This window comes from Schistocerca serialis, chromosome 3 (genome assembly GCF_023864345.2).
Source record: "Schistocerca serialis cubense isolate TAMUIC-IGC-003099 chromosome 3, iqSchSeri2.2, whole genome shotgun sequence".
Taxonomy (NCBI): Eukaryota; Metazoa; Arthropoda; class Insecta; order Orthoptera; family Acrididae; genus Schistocerca; species Schistocerca serialis.
Window position 1 is genome coordinate 405,808,726 of NC_064640.1, and position 20,947 is coordinate 405,829,672.

Genomic DNA, 20,947 nt, shown 5'->3' on the forward strand with positions numbered 1-20,947 from the left:
CTTCATCAGACAAAGATACTGATGCACTTGATCTTTTGTAACTCTTAAATGTTGAGCTGTGAAGAAGATATTGGATACAACTGTTTTTGGTAAAAACAGGGAAGAAGTATGGCACATTTCACATAGTGAAAGAACTGAACATGTATCCCAAACATTACCAGCATTTTTACAGACTGTCTTAGGAGTGTTTCTCTATTGTGTCAGACAAAGTGAAGGACAGCATTCAGTGAGAAGCAACAAAACTGGAATGTTTTTACAATTCCTATTTTCATATGATCTTCATCTGAACATAAACCTCTAACTCTGCTGTTGGACTTGGGATTGTCGATCTCTATAGTTTTAAAATTAAAATAACTGTAAATGCAATGTTAACTTAAAATGTGATTCTAACCAAGTACATAAATCACATACGAAAGAGAAACAGGAATCACAAAATCATATAGTGAGGCCTTAACGTCAAGTTTGGTGTGACATAGCTCGTCATAGCCAACCGTCAAAATATATCTGTTATTTACTCAGTACTAGGAAGTATCATGTCTCTCTTTCCATTATTAAAAACAATTTTGATATGTTAGCTATATATCACAAACAGCAATATGTGACCTAAAATCCATCACTATAAAATGTCCAGTGACTACATTCTTCACTGAAAACACTTCACAATATTACCAGTGGTTTACATATTTGTGGAGTATCACAATAACTATGGGCAGTAACAAAAATAAAACCAGTTTACTATCAAACTGTGATGTCGAGACTAAATTGTGGAAAAATTGTCTTTTTACCAAATGGTTTCCTCAAAACTGAATGAGAATGACTGCATGGCAGAGAACACACATGAATACTGAAACAGTTTTTTTTTAATTTTTTATGCAAAATTTAAAAGTTGACCTGAAAAACTAACTAGACAGATGGATGTAGTTAAACTTCATCTATGTAATTTTTTTGATGTGCTTCGGATGACTTCAGATTATTGTAATGAAAACAGCAGTGCACCACTAACATCTCCACCACACATCATTTCAGTGTACACTCATGGGTTCAAACTGACATGGCGCAGGCCACAAAGTGACGCATCTCTGCCACACCACTTCCGTGTGAATTGCTTCATTTGGTAACACAGAGGTGACTTGAAACAGTGCTACATCCCCGTCAATTGTCTGTGCCAGATCATCTCTGTATGAATTGGGCCTAAAGCGCACAGAGGGTCTGCATAACTTTGTGAAAATTTCTGTAATTGCTTCTTGTGACATTGTGGGGAATCACCTGCTTGATCTACAGTTGCACACCGATAAAGGACGTAAGTGTGTGAAATAATCAACCTACTTACCTTCCCTCGTGCTTCTACCCCACACATCCCCTCCTCACCCTACTACACCCACAGAACACAATTTATTGCTTAATACACCTCTACTGCACTTAGGCATGGTACACACATTTATTGTTCCCAACTCTGTTCATTTAAAAATAAACATTAATTTCATACTGTTAAAATATTATTTTTAATAATCTTGTGATTTTTCCATCCCCTGCAAGATGGAAACTATTAGTCCCAGAGAAATATTTAATAGGACCTCTCTTTTATGAAATTTAATGTACTGGGAAACTTTTTGTCACTAGGAGCTGTGGTTTTATAGTTACCTGAGAAAACCATGAAAAAGTTAGCTTTAGAAGACTCTCCATACTAACACACCTGACCGGTCAGAATTTTTTGTATGTTGTTCGGTACACTCTCTCTTAGAACTGTGCAAAAAATTGTGACTACACAATCTTTAGTCCCATATATTCCTTCATTAGCTGGACATGTTAACTTCAGTTCCATGGCCAGCTGTGATAGGTATCTCTGTTGCGGACCCACGACAAGAACAGCCGGATGGAAGTGGCCCCACAGATTCTTGATTTGGTTCAAATCTGGAAGTTTGGCGGCTAGGGGAGTACAGTAAACTCATCCTGTTGCTTTTGAAACCGTGTAAGTACACTGCAAGCTGTGTGACATGCTGCACAGCCATGCTGGCATATGCAGTCATGCTGAGGAAAAACAAATTGTATGTAAGGGTTGGACATAGTCCCCAACAATAGAAGCATACATGTGTTGATCCACTGTGCCTTTCAGAATGATGAGATCAGCCAGAGAATGCTGTGAAAATGATCCCCAGACCATTATTTTCCCGCCTGGTTGCAAGGTGTTTGCTTTTAGGTGTTTCATGACGTATACGGAAATGGCAATCTGTCGGATGGCACATAAAATATGACTCTTCTCAAAAGGTTACCTGTCGCCACTCAGGAGACATCTGCTTGTGATACTCGCATGCAAACTGCGGCCTTTGTTGTCAATGAACAGCAGCCAGCATGGGTCCATGAACCAGGTGCCTGCTGCGGAAGGCTATATGCAGCAACGTTGGCTGAACAGGTATTGAGGAGATAGTGTTTTTACTCCCTGGGTTCATCTGGGCGATCAGTTACTCAACAGTTGCCCATCTATTTGCCCTGTACACATTTCTTCAGCTGTTTTTCACTCATCAATGTGTAGCCCACGGTGCACCACAGTTGCCTTGACACCAGTTTTGAATAGCGCCATTTAGCCATGCACGGTACACTTTAACCACAGTGGCAGGCAAACAGTTTAGAAACTTAGCAGTTTTGGAAATGCTTCCACCCTTGGCCCGAAAGCCAATGACCATGCCCTTTTGAACGTCAGATAAATCACTCTATTTCCACATTATGAAACAATTGCACTGATTTCCACATAGTGCTTTATACACCCTCCACTGCCAGTGCTGCCACTTGTCATCTGTGAGTGTTTATTGCTTATTGAGATCAGACATAGGCAGTGGTCACCATGTAACTGAGGTGTATTTATAGATCTTCACTAATTTCTCACGTCTTTTCTCTCCTACATTATTTCTCAATTTTGACAAAATAAGCCCTTAGGTAGAGAAGATTCTGTCAATGGATGCCGTGCTGGCACAGCAAGAAATGAGGCACTAATAAAGTAGTTGTAAGAATAGGTTAGAATTTTGAATAAATTTAGCAGAGGCATATAAAGTGAACTATTTAATTACCAATATGAAAAAATATCCAATTGTACCCATAGGTGTTTTTTTTGTTTTGTTTTTTTAATATACCTGAGTTTCTCTCAAAGCTGCCAAAAAGCCAGATGGTTGGTTGATGTGAAGCAATCACATGACACTAGACACTTAGGCAGACCCGCAATGCTATTCAGTGCGACACAAAGAGGTCTCGCATATTATCTTACCGATTGTATGTTTTTTACCACTCTAGACTTTGTCAAAGTCTAGAATCAGTTCCCAGTAACCACTGAGGATATATACAAAACAGCTATTAGAACATTTGGATCCCCCTGCTGCCGTACTTATCCCCTTCACCATCCCACCAGGTCTCGAAGTCCTCACATGACCTAGTCATCCAGTCATCGGTGGTACCATGGCACTGGAGGCTCAACACTTTATATGGCCCAGTGTGCCAAAAGACCGCTGCACATGGATCCAATAATGCTTCCCCTACTAGAATTGCATAGTGAAAATGCTAGTCAAGGTACCTTGTTACTTCTCTCTTGCAACCACCTATATAGTGAGTTTAAAATTAGTTGCAACTTCTGATATTTGGCTGCCTGGAGAGGGATGTGATGCCATTGCCCAGGTAACACCAATGGTGAGCCGGCTTTCCCTTCACGCAGCTAGCGGACCAACTGGTTACGTGCCTCTGTTGCCACACCTTGAATAAACAGCACACATTAAATGCATCAACATTTGTCAGCTCTCACTGTAACGACGTATTTTCTGGCATTTAAGCATTCTGTAGTCCTCAGGTATTATGAGCAAATGTTTTGTGTTGGCATTGTAATAATAACAACAGTGCAGTACATCTGAATACTAAATTTTCAATAAAAGTGTCATCAGAGAACATGTTCACAGGCTGGAAAGACAACATTCTTCTGCAAAAGATTCATGGATTACCAAGCTGTTGTGATGCATTAAACTCCAACAATGCCATGAAGGAAAGCGGATATTTCGTGGGTACAAAGAAATGTTCCACGAAACAAAGGTGAACCTAGCATGTATAAGGCAAAGGAAATCGAACTTTTGGTGCTGTAGAATAGTTTAATCAGGCTTCCTCCGTATCATGCTCAATTAAATCCAATGGAGTATATGGGTCTAGGTCAAAAATAATGTGGCAAAAAACAACAAGAAATTTACGCTCAGTGAGGATGAAATGCTGATGAAAGAAGCCACTGAAAATGTTGCACGACATGACTGGTCTCGATCTGTCAGCCATGCCCAGAAGGCAGTTGAGGAGACATTGATTCATGAAGGACTGTGGTTAGTCTTGATTAATAATAACTTCTCTTTGTGTCATGTCAAAATCTGCCTCTTTTGTCAAAACACAGTGCAGTTCAGAAATATTAGTCTTACTAACATTCCAATGCAGTTGAAATTCCAACAATATCCTGAAATAGTGTTTTATGAAACAAACAACTGAGTTCTAGTCAAGTCAATAGATTATGAAACAGCAAATTTTTAGTATAAAAATAAAGTCTTAACGTCTTCATTTATACTGTCACAAAATCCACAGCAGTTCTTGTTTCGCCAGCTATCGATGGTTCTAAACAATTACATTATTTCACTGAAAAAAAATCTGTAGTTATTTGAATATCGAGGTAGACATGGAAGTTTCGCATGTTGATTGTATGGCAAAACACTCTCGTCTTTGCATGCTATGATTTGCAAATATCTTGTTTGGATGCCTCAAACCATTTATGAGATACGAGGAATTTATGAATATTTTATTCTAGTTTTTACACTGACGCACAAGTTTGTCACGGAGTGTTTTACATATGTTACATTTTCTTGAAATTGGAAACAGATGGCGATATCTTTACAAGTTTAAAGAATAATTCAATATATCATCTACGTTTAAAACACAGCAACATGTAACCTCTCATACAACAAACACAAATTCACAGTGATACCTCTTTTTCTCTGGAAACAAAGAATTTCTTGCAGTAGTTTACCCACTATCGAAATATCACAATAACAGTGACCATTAACGAAATGATAGCTGGTTCATCACAAAGCTGACGAATTAAGCAATAAGATATGCGAGTATTAGAGTTTATAACCAAATAGTTTCTTTAAAAACGTTTGAGAAAGATCACAGATCGGTCAGTTTGGGTGGCTTTCTGTTGACGCAGGCAAGCAAGCCTGACAGGTTTCATGCCTAGGAGGCCTGGCATTATACTGTGGACCTGCTGACGCGCCAGCTCACTCTGGCAACTACGCTTCCCTTCACTCACTCCATACTTAACTGTCAAAAGCTGAAACTTATTTTAAATGCACTATAGGGCCTGACAGAGGCTGAGGTAGCCGTAAATCTTAGAACTGAAAATCAAACAACAAAGAGCGTGAACCGTGCTTTCATTTTTGGCTGCATAGTGTCTGCAGCTGCACCAGGTGAAATGGACGGCAGTAGTATTTTGTACCATGTACAACCATATACCATTCATTTCACTCAAAACAGAACCATATAATAACAATAATAATATAATAATAATAAATGTCACACCATCGCTCACCCTAGACAACTGATGCATACCTATAATGAAGTGCTAATGTTACCTTCGGTTTGAGAACTTGGGCATGTTCCCTACCACAACATACAAATTGCACCTTTACCATCAAACAATTTCATAGTGAGACTGTTAAGCTTTGACATGGGAATAGTATGTTCTACAAAAGACCTCATTGTTCTTAAAAATAAAATAAAAAAATAAAAGTAAACCAACTTTCTTTAACTTGATGCTACCAGTGCCACAAACTGTGGCATCGCTTCAGCCACATAGTTTTGTATTATTTCTGGTTTCCACCATACCATCACTTAAAATATGTAGATACAAGTAAACACGAGTTCTTGATTTGAGGGCTATAAAATATGTTGACACTATGGCACTGCTTCTCAGTTCCTGGTGCCACAGAATCATGCACGAAAAGTTCTATAACTGAAGAAAAATGTGTACTAAAATGGAATTAGGAGTTAATTTAACATCCATCTTTCTTCTGAAGTCATTTACAGCCTTAAAAAAAGAACCAATGGGTGCCACAGCAAATTCATAGCTACAATTATTACAGATATTAAACTTAAGATGAGCAAGCACATTTACGATATTTACACTTCAATATATTCATGCTATGTATAGTGTTTCTGTGATCTGTGGCAACATGGTGCTGTTCTTTTCTCTCAATGAGGCAGACTTTGCATTTGCAAGAAGACAGCAGAAGATTTGTCAAGGTATCCCTTGTTCTCCACTGCAGAACTGAGATGAAAGAAATAATCATTTACTGCAAATTAACCCCGTAATGTGATGCAAAGAAAATGTTAGTACCCATCTATAAGTAGAAAGTTACAGAATATTTATTGTATTGTGTTTGGGTGTTTTATATTAAAGCTGGTGAATGCAATTATTTTAGGCACTGGTGGCCAATGAACTATGATACAATAAGAGTTATTTGAACGGAAAAAATGAACTTAGTTTTCTTATTTTTTGAAGAAATTTATATGCTATAAGAAATTGAAAACTGATGTGTAGAAGTTTTAAGATGAATCAAAATGAAACTCATTTGACAGCAAGAAATCCAGTCATTCTTGTATGTCTTCTTTCTTCTGTGTTGAACGATATGAACAAGCCTGAAATTCTAATAAAAAAAAATTTGTCAAAAGAATCAAGAATTGGGGATAATTTATGTCATAGATGAATTATCCCCCATTGTGATTTCATGTACTCACACTAGCTAAGTCAATTCCATATACAGTCATTTAAACTTTGGGAAACAGTATTACTTCACGACCAATCTATAAATAATAATGGAGCCTTAAGCTGCTCACCAGGAACATGACAATCTACAGCCCCTCGCTAACTACCGATTTCAGAAGGAGCTAGGTGTCAACTGATGACTTCAAAATGGCATAGAGATATGGCTTACACATTATCTACCATCAGATGAGTGTCCACATACACCAGAAATTAGTGTCATATGTACCTATTATAGTCCAACAATGAAGTAATATTGATTTATTTTAATGCTATTTTCTCTGCCTTAATTTGTCTGAATTGTGACAGAAGAAACTCTGTACAGAAAGGAGCAGTCTCACTAATTCAAAATTAACAGTAAATATACCTAATTAAGTCTGTTGTACAATTTAGTGAAAAACTGGAAGGGGGGACAGAGCTGAATATGCTATACATAGTATTTAACCAAAAATGCAGTAAAAGTGAATTTACAATGTACTGTGGATTTTCTGCTGTGTGCTACTGTTGGCAAGAAGAATGATGGGAGGTGAGCACAACAAATCACTTGTCAGTTGTTGTAGCCATTCAATGTTCATTCATAATTCCCTATGGTTCATAAATTCAGTTTGCTGGTATTTTTTTAGGTTGGAATTTATCTACACCCTCAACATTTTTGACAAAATCAGAAATAAGACATAAAAGTAAGTTACAAACATAATTTCTTGCTACACTGCATATCAATCTATTATGGCAGTCGTATTTTTGTGGTAGCATTCATTGGCTTTGCCAATTCAACCAAATTGTCATATTCCAACCTAACCTTGGCCCTGGGCTACACTGCAGGTCAGTGTCAACCCATCGAGTTTTCTTCCTGCTCTCCATCCCAGAAAGAATTTTATTTGCATATCCTGAAAAGGAAATAATTAGATTCAATGATTCTCACTGTCTTAACATATAGTATCACTCGACTGACTACAACCAACAGAAACAAATTGCCAACAGCAGCACACAGCAAAGAGTATGGTGTACAGTACGTACACTTTAGCCGTTTGTTACAAAGATATAATTTCTTATCTAACTTAGTTGATGTTTTGCAAATAAAAGTGACAAGTTCCACGTCAGACACATGTATTTAATTTATCATTAATATCTATGCTGAAACATATAGCCCACTTTCTAACCTGTGGGGTAACCTAACAACCTTTCTGTCAATAACACTTGGAATAGTTCCATAGAATACAGTAACAGGCCCGATTGCTGACAAACAGCCCATCATCCATAAAATTGACTTGTTTACACAAATTTTGTAACGAAGAAAAAGTAGAGGATAGTAAGAAGTCTGAAAGTCTGGGAGGTCTTGATGGTTCTTTATCATGACGAAAACTCTGACAAGATCGGCTTCTTACACTGACATGGCTTACGGCTATGTTGCCTTGCAATCATGGGATATTGTTATGGATCCCCCCTCTATGAACCTGGATATAGTTCCTTTGATCGTATGCAGTTGAGAAGATCACAGACGGGTCATTTTGATAAATATAACTGAAGCTGTAACTGTAGCAGCACAAACATATTTTCCAGTTCCCACAAACAGAAGTGCCCATTACATTCTTCTCAACTGAATGAACTAAATGCCATCAGCAGCCTCCCCACAGCTTCTTTATGGCATAAAAATGTGGGCTCTTTGTTGCCATCAAATGTTATGCTATGGAAACAATTAGCTATTGTCTTTGCAGTAACAGCCACTGTGTCCGACTCCATGGTCTAGTGGTAACATGTATGGTTGGAAACCCAAAAGTCACGGGATCGAATCCCAGTGGGACTGTAAAGTTTTTCATTCTGCCTTTAACCTAGCCTACAGCTCTCATTCAAGAAAAGATATCTTGGGTTAACCATTGTTGAGGACTAGATATGCCAGGTACAGCACATGGTTTGAATTCCACATTAAACTGTAGGTGCCCTATCCCCAGTAGATTTAGTGGGGTAGCTGCGAAAGTTGCATCCAATAGATGTGCACTATGCAGCTGAACAACCATTTTGAGAGACTCCCAGCCAATCATGCCATACTATTTATCAGCTGCAAAAGTTAAAATAGCCCTATCACTCATTATGGCTGAGGTAGGTTACCTGCCTTTACTGGAGACCATCCTCATTGGCTCTCATACTCTTGTCAACACATTTTTCTGCTCACTTTAATTTTTCACTGTGCTTTCACACATGAACAGAAAGGCTGCTGGGTTTTCTCCTGATAGTCCAATCTTTAACCCACACAGTGCTGCCTAACTGTACCTTACTGCAGTGTGACAGTAATTCCATGTGACCACATGTTGCTTCTTACAACGATCTGAGATCTTTAGTACATGTTTCTCAAGGCATGGTGGATTACACTTCAGTCAGACCCACCAAGCACTTTCTTTGTGTTCTACCCAACCAGCAGTCTATACAACATCCATATGAGAACCATGTCTTCCACGACAGCACTGTTGTATAAAACATTCACAGACTTCTTGTCACATCAATTCAGGGTACAACCTTGAGCTTTCGATGATTTCCACCATAGTGATCATCAGGAGCAACTGACTGTCAAAATTGCTGCTGTAGTGGCCTTATACAGCCCAAGGACAGCTTCTGATAGACTGGTAGCTACGTCATGGTGTTGCAGATGGGGTCAACGCTGCACTGATGGTGCAACTGCTCCCAACATAGCATAAACATTGCAACTATTATCTATGGTTCTTCTCTGCAGCAAGAGCTCACTTCCATCTGCCACTAAGATTATATTCACCATCACAATTTAAAATTTTCTCACACATTCTTATTTGTACAGCCCCTTTAATTGTAGAGTCCCATTAAGCGGAAGCCTGGGGCAAAACTTTTGTTTTGTCAAATAGTGTTTCGTGTTTGTTTGAGAGGCTGTGCTGTCCAGCTTGCTCCACTGAGCACAAATTTTGGCAATCTATATAATTTCAAACTAGTGAGTAGACCAGAAGTGTGGTATGTACCACTCCACCCATAGCCCTCTAGTCACCAAGGTAATCTTCCTTTAGAGAGTAGGACCTTAGCACACAATTTTGGAGCGTGTCTCATACAGACACACTGACATTCACTGTGGTGTGTGTGTGTGTGTGTGTGTGTGTGTGTGTGTGTGTGTGTGTGTGTGTCAGTTTCTCCGAGCATGTTCTAAATCTATGCATGTTCCATAGAATTATGGGAGCCATTGGTTAGTGTGCTTTTCTTTTTCCCTTTCCCATTCAGCAATAGTGACATGCAGTAAATGACAGGAGAAAATGTCATTGGCTATCCAGTTTCTCCATAAGGAGATCAATGTCAGAACCATGCCATCACCATAAGAAAGTGATGACTGGCTTTATTGTGTGTTTATTTAATAGTTCATTTCCTTAACTATTATCGTTCCATTTCCCGATTAAAGGCCTTGCATAGTCATAGAGATATAGACAGCATCAACATGGGTCACATATGTATCCCGCTAGCTGTATCATTCACACACTTAAGTTTCACATTTGAAATTTTTTCTGTTGATCTCTTACATTTCGCTTGGATTTCCTTATACTTTCCTTAACAATGTGGTTGTCTTGGACAATTTAAATCTAGAGTTTGTGATTATTAGGTTAAACGTAAGGGCCGCTATTGACTCCACATTTTCAAACTGACAGCTGCGATGTTCAACACAGTTCTCGTATCAGATGGGCACACGTAACATACAGGATCTGAATAAAATTGGCAGCACTGTCATTCGCAATAGCAGTTGCTTCACTGAGCTCACAACTTTTAAATATAGAGACAGCTTATTAGGTTCAAATTGCTTCCCCATGTTTCTCCTTCACACAAATTAATATTCACTACAGTCAACCACAGTGACATAACAGTTACTATATGCTTAACATCATGTTTACACAAAATAGACTCGAGATATCATTTTACAACCTAGCTGCGACATGAAAACACATTTAATTCTCCGTGTAAGAGGAATTTGAAAGCTATAGACAAAATAGCTGTGTCAAGATAATTAGCAACTGTTTTGATCTTTAATACAATTTTCATTTATTCTTCAGTTTCGGTTGCACATTTTAATTACATGTGCATGTTCCAATCACTCTGGATTATCTTCAGATGTAAGTAGTTGCATCAGCATCCCATCTTGGACGGTCAAACTCTCATATCAGAGTACAGTACTCTGGTATCAGGATTGGATCAGACAAGATGGGTTGCTGACAACTACTTAGATCTGAAGATGATTCAGAATGGTGAAAGCTTGTCAAGTAACTAAAAATGTGCAACTTCAACTGAAGAATAAATTGGGACTGTTTTGAATTAGAAACAATACAGGAGATTTGCATAATTTTATTCAGATGACTGAACATAAGATAATTCCTGTATAAAAGGAAAATAATGCTCTGAAAAGTGAAGCAGAGGCCTATATGCAAAGACAGTACTGCAGCATCCCGATGGCTAATGCCCGTAACATGAATCAACTTGATATTCACCTTATACGCATTGTTTGATATTAGTTGTTAACTTTGACCACTGACATAATGTTAATGGTTGCTCCAGTGTTATGTTTTGGTACATATTTTCACAGTTTGCTTGTTAGTGGGTGAAGTCAATGTATGTGAAAGCAAATGACCTGGTGTAGTGACAGACTGATTAGTAGCTTAGTCTGCTTAAAAAATTTGTCACTGATAACACGATATAGTCAATATGTTTACAATGTGTGTCACATTTCCTATGTAACTGCCCAAAGCCAACGACTATATCAAATACCCTCTTTATTGGTATTGTGTTAGTCTGTGCCCGATATAATTCATGAAAAGCAAAAAAACTTTTTCATAACAATTAAGCACATGAAATATGAGGCTAATTGCCTTACTGCATGAATCTAACACCTATTCTTCATCGTCGCATTTGTGCCTTGAGAATGGCAGGGTGTGCTCCTGTCGAAATATCGGCGGTGGTCGACGACGTCACCCGGCATTAAACCCTTAAGTTATTTGAATCTATTCACTACTTTAAACTTCACCATTTCAAGAGGTACTTTATGAATAATTATTGATTACTTTTCATGTGTTCACAAATTATTTTTATACTGTTATACTGGTAAGAATTATACTGAAGAGCAGAGAACAAAGGAGGGTATTAGTATATTAACTTATGATATTTTTCACCTACTTTGATCACTTCATATAAAGAACATCAGGGGGGGAGGGGGGGGGGGGGAATCTCAAAATATTTAGTTGGTCACCTCTTTGGAAGCTGTTTTATTACACAAAAGGAAGATTAAGGTTTAATGTCCAATCAATGGTGGCTTCATTAGCAACTGATGACAAACTATGATTAGGGAAGGAAATTGTTCAGTCTCTTTCGAAAGAGGAATCCAAGGATTTGTCTAAAGTGTGTTACTGAAACCACGGGAAAATATGAGTCGGGATGGGGATTTTAATCACCGTCCTTGCAAATGAGGCTGCAGTGTCTTACCGCTGTGCCTCCTCACTCAGTACTTCAGTGAAAAAAAAACAAATGATAACGTTCTGAACAGTTACTATATTTTGGAAGCCAAATAATTGCTCATTTTTAATTACCTTCTCACAACACGCATTAATAGCACATTATCTGTTCATAGCACCACAATTAAACATATCATTACTGCACTAGAACTGAGCTATCTTACTATTTCAGCAGATTTGCTTTCTGAATAAATTAATGATGCATCTAGTCAGTTGATTAACATTCAACATTAATTTATAGACAACTCCTCTGACTGGTAGCATAAAATTAAACCCTTAAAATACAACAATACTTCACCAAGTGAGCACAACAGAGATAATATATAATTTTACATTACGTTTGCATTGGTCTCACAAAATCTAGTTATTTTGATTTCTGCTTTATTGTGAAAAGCACTTCTGATGGCAAATGAAACAACAAGCCGTTAATACGATTGATTACAGCTTCAAATAAACGTACTCAGGTCCACTGAAGTGGTTATTTACTACGGTGAAGATTTTAATCCCAGTATATACATACTTCTCTTAAAATTACTGTCCATATGCCACAACCGTGTGTGTGTGTGTGTGTGTGTGTGTGTGTAATGCTTCCTACCAGAGAGTTAAAAACCATATTCACTTCTCTTTCTCTTTTATATATTCATTATACACATCCCACCATTCCTCGTCATCTCCAGGACAAGGAATCTTTGATTAAGGAGTTAAGATGTGACATTCATTTCCTATCCCACATATCAGTGACCTATGTATGTGGTTCTTATACTGTATCATAACTCATCAAGCTAAACATTAATGTTCACAAAGACAATACTAGAACCGTTTCCTACACAATGATCATCCAAGTGATAATGGACCATGAAATTATTGCCCATGCCTAATATTTATTTTCATGGGCAACTTACCCCAGGTGTTAATTAATCAGAACCAAATTGGAGCCCTATGTCTAATAACTTTTTCATGGGCCCACCACTAAGAACAGTAAGACATTATTTAGTCTCTTGCAAAATTACTGTCACAAAGCACCAATTACAATGTGGTACCTACCAGCAGGAAAAAGTTCTCCAAGTTTTTTGATGCAATACTGATCACAGTTTCAGGATTTTAATTTAATGAGCATATCATGATTACAATAACCTGAACATCCTAACCTTTCAGCATGAAATGAACAATACAAGCATTCTTCAAATCTCACATTACAGTTCAAAATGTATGTGAAGTGCAGATCTTTTATATCACCCACATTGTGATGAAAGTAAAACGACACAGCACAACAGAGTACATTTTTAAATTTTAGTCCTGTTCAGCAACACAAGGAAAACTGCATGAAGAGGAATGTAGTAAGGTGCAACAGACCTTGAAATAAAATCCAACAGTGAGAAACAAGTAACCTTCCATCAAACAGCCTTAGAGTAAATCTTGAGCAGTTCAATAAAATAAAAAGGTAATGCCTTCTTTAGAAAATACACACACACACACACACACACACACACACACACACACACACACACACAAAAGGGTATTGCTTACAACACAAAAAGAAAAAACACAAAAGGTGGATTTCAGTAACTGTGTTTTGCAACAGAGTAGTTCGAAACTAGTCAACTAGCTGATATAATTGGAAAAATAACACTCTTAGCAACTGGGCGAGGCCATCTATTGTACAAACACATAAGTACAAAGACTACACTGAAATTACAGCTATAGCTAGACCAGGAAGTCTAATATCTAGATCTGTTCAAATATTTCACTTACTGCAATTCCACAGAGGTGTGATGCGTATCAAAGGGTGTCAGCTGATTGTGTGAATCTCCTTCCAAATTTTATTAATCAAACTAATCACAAAGAAATTTATCCGGATATTACTGTATGAAATTAGAAATAATTGGAGATGTTACAATGCATTTGATACTTAAAGAATTAGTAAAATAAAAATGAACGTGTGAGCGAAAGAAATAATACATGTATATTACTAAAAAGTTGTTTCTTAATGACAGCACGCCATGAACATTAAAGTGGGAGACAGTCAACAGAATGATCGAAGCATAGTACAAAACTGATATTTTTAAAAATTGCGCTTACCATGTCCTGCGTATAAATAATGTTTCTGCTGGGGTTTCCCAGTTTCTGAGAGATCCGTTTGTATGTTTCACGCTCTACACATGATTAGGAGATAACACACTGAATATATTTATACGAATTATTGAGTTATGCATTTTCGTTCTATAAACAAACATTTTCGTGCTATGTGACATTCTTTATGAATGACTTGACTCTCAATTAGGCACATCACAGCACAATATCGTTGTGGTGCGACTAAATAATAATAATAATAATAATAATAATAATAATAATAATAATAATAATAATAATAATAATCTGTCGTCATTAACTACCCTGTTATCTTTGATCCTTTAAGAATTTTGACAGCACACAATTATCGCAGAGCAAGTTTTGTCGACGCTACCTTCAGTCTTACTCAAACATACAAATATGTCTTTAATTTCAGTAGTACGTGGATAATATTACTTGTCTTATTATATCACCCAATTTAATATTATGGACTTCGACGACTAATGACGTTAGAAAATTTCGTATGTCACGCCGTTTGTTTATGTATCAAAGAAGAATATAATTAAGTTTAGCAACACTTTCAAACTCTTCAATTATAATTACTTTACAAATTAAAAGTAATGCTCACATCAGCACAGCAATTTTCTGTTAGTATCGAAATAAACAAAACATAAAAATGAGATTTAGAGAAAAGTAACTTTGCATATTGATTCCCTGCTGGCCTCCCGTAACCAACCAACTTAAGTTTTAGTGAAAGCCAATTCGCACGAGACAGTAAGATACGGAGAAGAGCCAAAAAATAGTAAAATCTTATCAACAGAACAAATATAATCAAGCTTAACGTAAGACTAAAGGCCAATCACTAAACGTAGCAAGTTCTGCAGAACTTAAAAAGAGAAGAAAAAAATATATATGAATTCAAGCATGTTTATCTTGCTTATAGAAAGCACTCACAACGCGCAGCACAAACTAAATTTTACACATGAATCTGTCTTTCATCTACATACCTCTCTTCCCCTACAAATCTAAACAACCACAATGGCGCTACCACACCTCCAAAGCACACAATACAGCATATAATACGAAGACAGAACCCTTCCAGTTGTTTGAGAATTCTTACGCATGCGCAAATTAGTTGACAACTGCTGTCGAAGTATACATCGGAAACGGTTCGATTCGTAATGCGTCGATACGTCTGCTATGAGATGATTGCGCCAGTTTTTCCCACGCAAAACGGAAATATGCAATGATTGCTGGCCCCAGTAGCAGTGGTGGCTTTAGCTATATGTCACATGTGTGGGCCAGATTAGCTATAAAAGGGGATAAATATCAAGGACAAAACATTAGCCTTTTAATATCACTCAAATCCGCCAGTAACTTCATTATAATAGACATCATTAAGTACCAAATATGGTTCGGAAGGAGATCACGTTTAAGTCCGTGTACTGTGTATTCATAGCCACTGTATACTTATAGTTATTTTGTTCATTTATGTATCAGCACCAACGAGATAAAATGTCATTGAGTAGCTATACGTTCACGATACTTGTAGAAAACTGAACTTCTGTCTGCCATTTTTTTCTTTAGTCAGTGGCATCATCTGGTTTGTCATGCTCCCTCGAAAATTCGATTCCGCTGCCTTTAGCTTGTTTTAGCTAGCATTATTTTTTCTCGAGAAACAGTAAACAATGTTGTTTATTATATTATGTCATGTAGTACTGTGTTTTATTGACCCAAAAAATCACAATATTGTACAATTCGTACATATGCTATTGTACAAGTCAAGTATACATTTTTACAAGTATTTTTTTTATAATTTATTTGTCACAGTTTTGATTTGGTACATTTAAGTCAGCGCAATATCACAAGAAGATAACAGACATCACACTAGATTACAGTCTAACATTGTGCTTTCACTTGTTAGGTGGGCTGCAACTTCTTTTTACAATTCGATGAAATGCAGTGTAACAGTATACAATGGCGGTAACAAGCAAAGTTTTAGTAAAAATATGGATAACCTTTCCGATGCGGACAAAATCGCAAGAAGATTCAAAACCTCAAGATGGCTTCACTAGTTGCTGGCAAACAGAATGTAAATAATTGTAATTGGGGCATGTACGATCTGAAAATTATGAGGTAAGCATCGAAATAAATTGTGATTGTATAATAAAAACAGTGGCTGAGAATTTTTGTTGATACTGTAACTGTACAGTGACAGACTGAAAAACATGGAAGAGAATATTTAAAAAAATATGTGTGACAAAAAGAGATTTAAGAGATAATAAATTAGATTATTAACATGCAATTTACACAACATTTCCAATTTCTGTAAGTTTGCTGTGGCCAGATGTACAAGGCTCTCTTTTGCTACCCATCAATACTTCCTACGCACCCTCCCCTAAATCTACATAGCCCGATATGTTCTTTCCACTCCAAACGAACTATCTAGAGGGCAGTGAAAACATGGAGTTTTCAATGGGAACAACATAAACAATACTAATTAACGAACAGAGAACAAGTTCTATATCAGAAATCGTAGCAGATTTACTTACATGACTATATTTTCCGATATATGCACTCCCTACTAACAGTAAAATACTGAAAAACATTTCCAACCCTGTATCAGAAACTCCAGTACATGTATGTACATAAACTGTCTTCTGCGATACTCACTCTCTCTTAAACAGCAAAACATTGAAAATATTTGCATTCTTGTACTGGAAATTAAAGTAAATCTACAGTTTGTTCACAAGTAGGTGAAAAATTTCTGAGGGGAGCAGGGAGTGACGGAAGCAAGCTCTACCCACTGTCTCCCAGCGCATTGGCTGTCCAATGGTCATGGATGGCAAGGGGAGAAGAGGCCACATTTACATCACACAGTGCTAGCACTACACTTGCACACACATATTGGTATCAATTTATGCTACAAGTGGCTTTGAATGAGGATGATTGTTGCTTCAACTTCCGTATCAGTTCTTGAAGAAAATCAAGAATTTAAAAGAAAGGCATTAGAAGAACTTCCATTCTGACAATAAAAAGGAGACAGCACAACAGTAACTTTGTAATGACTACAAAGCAAGATTCTGTTTTAGTTCATAGCCAAGGTTGGCAGCAGCTGGACACAAAACATGAACATGCCATGGTCAACCGAATTCTGCCGACTCAGAACTAGAGAGCTCTTGTTCTTCTCTCTGTAAATAAACTGAATATACATAAGCTACCTTTTCCCATACATGTATACTTTGCCGACGACAACAACCTGAATGGTAGCATACCAATACAAATGGCACCCATGTTCCAACATGCCATGCACCAAAATCAAATTATACCTCAAAACATGTATTTTGAATAGTATATTCACTTTATATTCTCCTAGAAAAGAGCAAAATTGATATCACTGAGATAAAAGTGAAAAACAGTGAAATACAAAATAACAAGCGGATCTGTAATTACTTTAAAAGCAGATTGATCCATCTGCTGTCGTGACTGATGAGGAAATCAGCCACTCTTTTCTACAAAATAGTCATTGTCACAGTCCTTTGTGTTGCAAGAACAGAAAAATAAATTGCGTGTGTTCATCAGGCACTGAATTCCTCGAACAACGTTGTAGACTTCACATGCACAAAAAATGTTCATTCACATGATGCAGAGTAAAAGTCTCTACTATTTGAATTACTTTGTACAAATCATGTAACATACGTTTATATTGCTCTAACAATTTAAGCAATGAAAATAAATTGTCAGTCTTTATGCTGGTTTCCTGTTCATGACTTATGATAAGATTTTTTTAATATCTCAATATCTGCCTCCAACGATTCAGTATTGGATGAATAATTTTATGCCAATGGCAGTAGCATTTGTTTATCTATAGAAATTTCCTTGGGGTTTAGAAAAGTGATTTCATTTATTATTCTAGAAGGTTAAACAAAACATTTGTCAAGTTCACTGGATGCTGTTGCTGTGATCTTTAGTCCTGAGCAGTGGTGTACATGTTCTGCTTCTAACCCACCCATGTTTGCCCGTTGGCCAGGCGGGCAGGCCACCGCGCGTTGTCAACAGAACGGGCAGGCTGCTTCACTCCCAGCCAAGCCAAACAGAACGCAACCCGGGCAGGATGCGGGAAACTTGCTTGCCTGCCCATATAACTGCTGAGCTGCTCTAAGCAGCCGTTTAGTCTGCACGCATCATTGTCGTCTTATGAACGTTAATTAAAAGTTTTTATTTTACCTGAGCACCAAAAGACAAACCCCAACATTATATATATAAATTTCAGGTAAAAAAATATTGGGTTTTATTTGTACATTTCGTAGTGTGCATGGTAGAGGTTACTTTACCTAACACAATTCGACAAATTGTACATTTTTATTACGATCTTGATGAAATATGCCACACTCGATATTCAAAGCAGGATGAAGGGCGCTGACTGCTTAAAATTCTGAATGGGGCACGGCAGAGGGTATTTTAATTACACACTTCTACACCAACCTACAGTTTTATTCCGATCTTGAAGAAATTTTGCACACGTTGACCATCAATAGGAACATCACTGTCTACATAATATTTCGGACAGTGCATGGATTAGAGTACCTTACAAATGATTTTGACATTATTTGCAGGTTACCATGAAAGTTGGCTCTTGTACGCATGTTTCCATGGAGGTGGTTTTTGAATATTTCCATCTTTGTATATATATATATATATATATATATATTGAAATGAAGTCTCTATGATCTTTTTGAAATTTGAGAGATGTTTGACACATTCACAGTCATCATGTTTGACAATTCGCGCACAGCAAATGTTGTTTAACAGTTGCAAACCACTTTTGGTTGAGCGAACGTGTTATATTGGCTGCAAAAAACCTTGATGTTAACGAAATGAATTTTCAGATTCAAAATATGATACCTGGCGAATTGATGACATACAAGTCGACTTATTCCGTTACTAACCAAGATGATGTAGTCAACTATCCTACGGAATTTTTAAATTCGCTGGATTTGCCCGGATTACCGCCTCCCAATCTGCATTTAAGTCAGATCGGCAATCATTATGTTGCGAAAGGTAAACCAGCCACGTCTTTGTAATTTCACCCGGCTTGCGGTGAAGAAATTAAAGAACAACGTAATCGCAGCCACAATCTTAAAAGGAAAGTACAAAGGTGAAGACAGTTTGATTCCACGTATCACTATGATTCCGACTGACATGCCATTCGACTTTAAACGGTTATAATTTCCCGTGCAGCTTGCATTTGCTATGTGGACAGATAAATCACAAGGGCAGTCGTTATATATTTGTTGCATCAATCTTGAAAATCATGTTTTTCACATGGCCAATTGTATGTCGCATATTCCCCTCTTGGGACACCTTCAACATCATTTGTTTACATACCAGAAATCAAAACTATCAGTGCTGCATATCGAAAAGTATTACAATAAATGCTACCTAGCAATAAACTTTGACACTGCTTCACTGATCACCACACAAGTTGACAGATACACACTCCTGGAAATGGAAAAAAGAACACATTGACACCGGTGTGTCAGACCCACCATACTTGCTCCGGACACTGCGAGAGGGCTGTACAAGCAATGATCACACGCACGGCACAGCGGACACACCAGGAACCGCGGTGTTGGCCGTCGAATGGCGCTAGCTGCACAGCATTTGTGCACCGCCGCCGTCAGTGTCAGCCAGTTTGCCGTGGCATACGGAGCTCCATCGCAGTCTTTAACACTGGTAGCATGCCGCGACAGCGTGGACGTGAACCGTATGTGCAGTTGACGGACTTTGAGCGAGGGCGTATAGTGGGCATGCGGGAGGCCGGGTGGACGTACCGCCGAATTGCTCAACACGTGGGGCGTGAGGTCTCCACAGTACATCGATGTTGTCGCCAGTGGTCGGCGGAAGGTGCACGTGCCCGTCGACCTGGGACCGGACCGCAGCGACGCACGGATGCACGCCAAGACCATAGGATCCTACGCAGTGCCGTAGGGGACCGCACCGCCACTTCCCAGCAAATTAGGGACACTGTTGCTCCTGGGGTATCGGCGAGGACCATTCGCAACCGTCTCCATGAAGCTGGGCTACGGTCCCGCACACCGTTAGGCCGTCTTCCGCTCACACCCCAACATCGTGCAGCCCGCCTCCAGTGGTGTCGCGACAGGCGTGAATGGAGGGACGAATGGAGACGTGTCGTCTTCAGCGATGAGAGTCGCTTCTGCCTTGGTGCCAATGATGGTCGTATGCGTGTTTGGCGCCGTGCAGGTGAGCGCCACAATCAGGTCTGCATACGACCGAGGCACACAGGGCCAACACCCGGCATCATGGTGTGGGGAGCGATCTTCTACACTGGCCGTACACCACTGGTGATTGTCGAGGGGACACTGAATAGTGCACGGTACATACAAACCGTCATCGAACCCATCGTTCTACCATTCCTAGACCGGCAAGGGAACTTGCTGTTCCAACAGGACAATGCACGTCCGCATGTATCCCGTGCCACCCAACGTGCTCTAGAAGGTGTAAGTCAACTACCCTGGCCAGCAAGATC

At 38.4% G+C, this 20,947-nt stretch overlaps 1 protein-coding gene across 5 annotated transcripts in view; it reads right to left on the minus strand.

Annotated features, from left to right (window-relative positions):
* The window catches only part of LOC126470263 (E3 ubiquitin-protein ligase RNF12-like), a 72,934-nt gene extending 57,414 nt beyond the window's left edge, over positions 1–15,520 (minus strand). Inside the window, exons 1-2 of one of the 5 annotated variants that reach the window (XM_050098000.1) lie at positions 15,405–15,430; positions 7,626–7,713 (exon numbers count right to left, since the gene is read on the minus strand). The gene's annotated coding sequence lies outside the window, so the exon portion shown is untranslated. Of the gene's footprint in view, positions 1–3,559; positions 3,581–7,625; positions 7,714–15,404 lie in introns of those variants that run through there. The other 4 variants (XM_050097998.1, XM_050098001.1, XM_050097997.1 and 1 more) reach the window with 4 other exon arrangements.
* Positions 15,521–20,947: the final 5,427 nt, after the last annotated feature.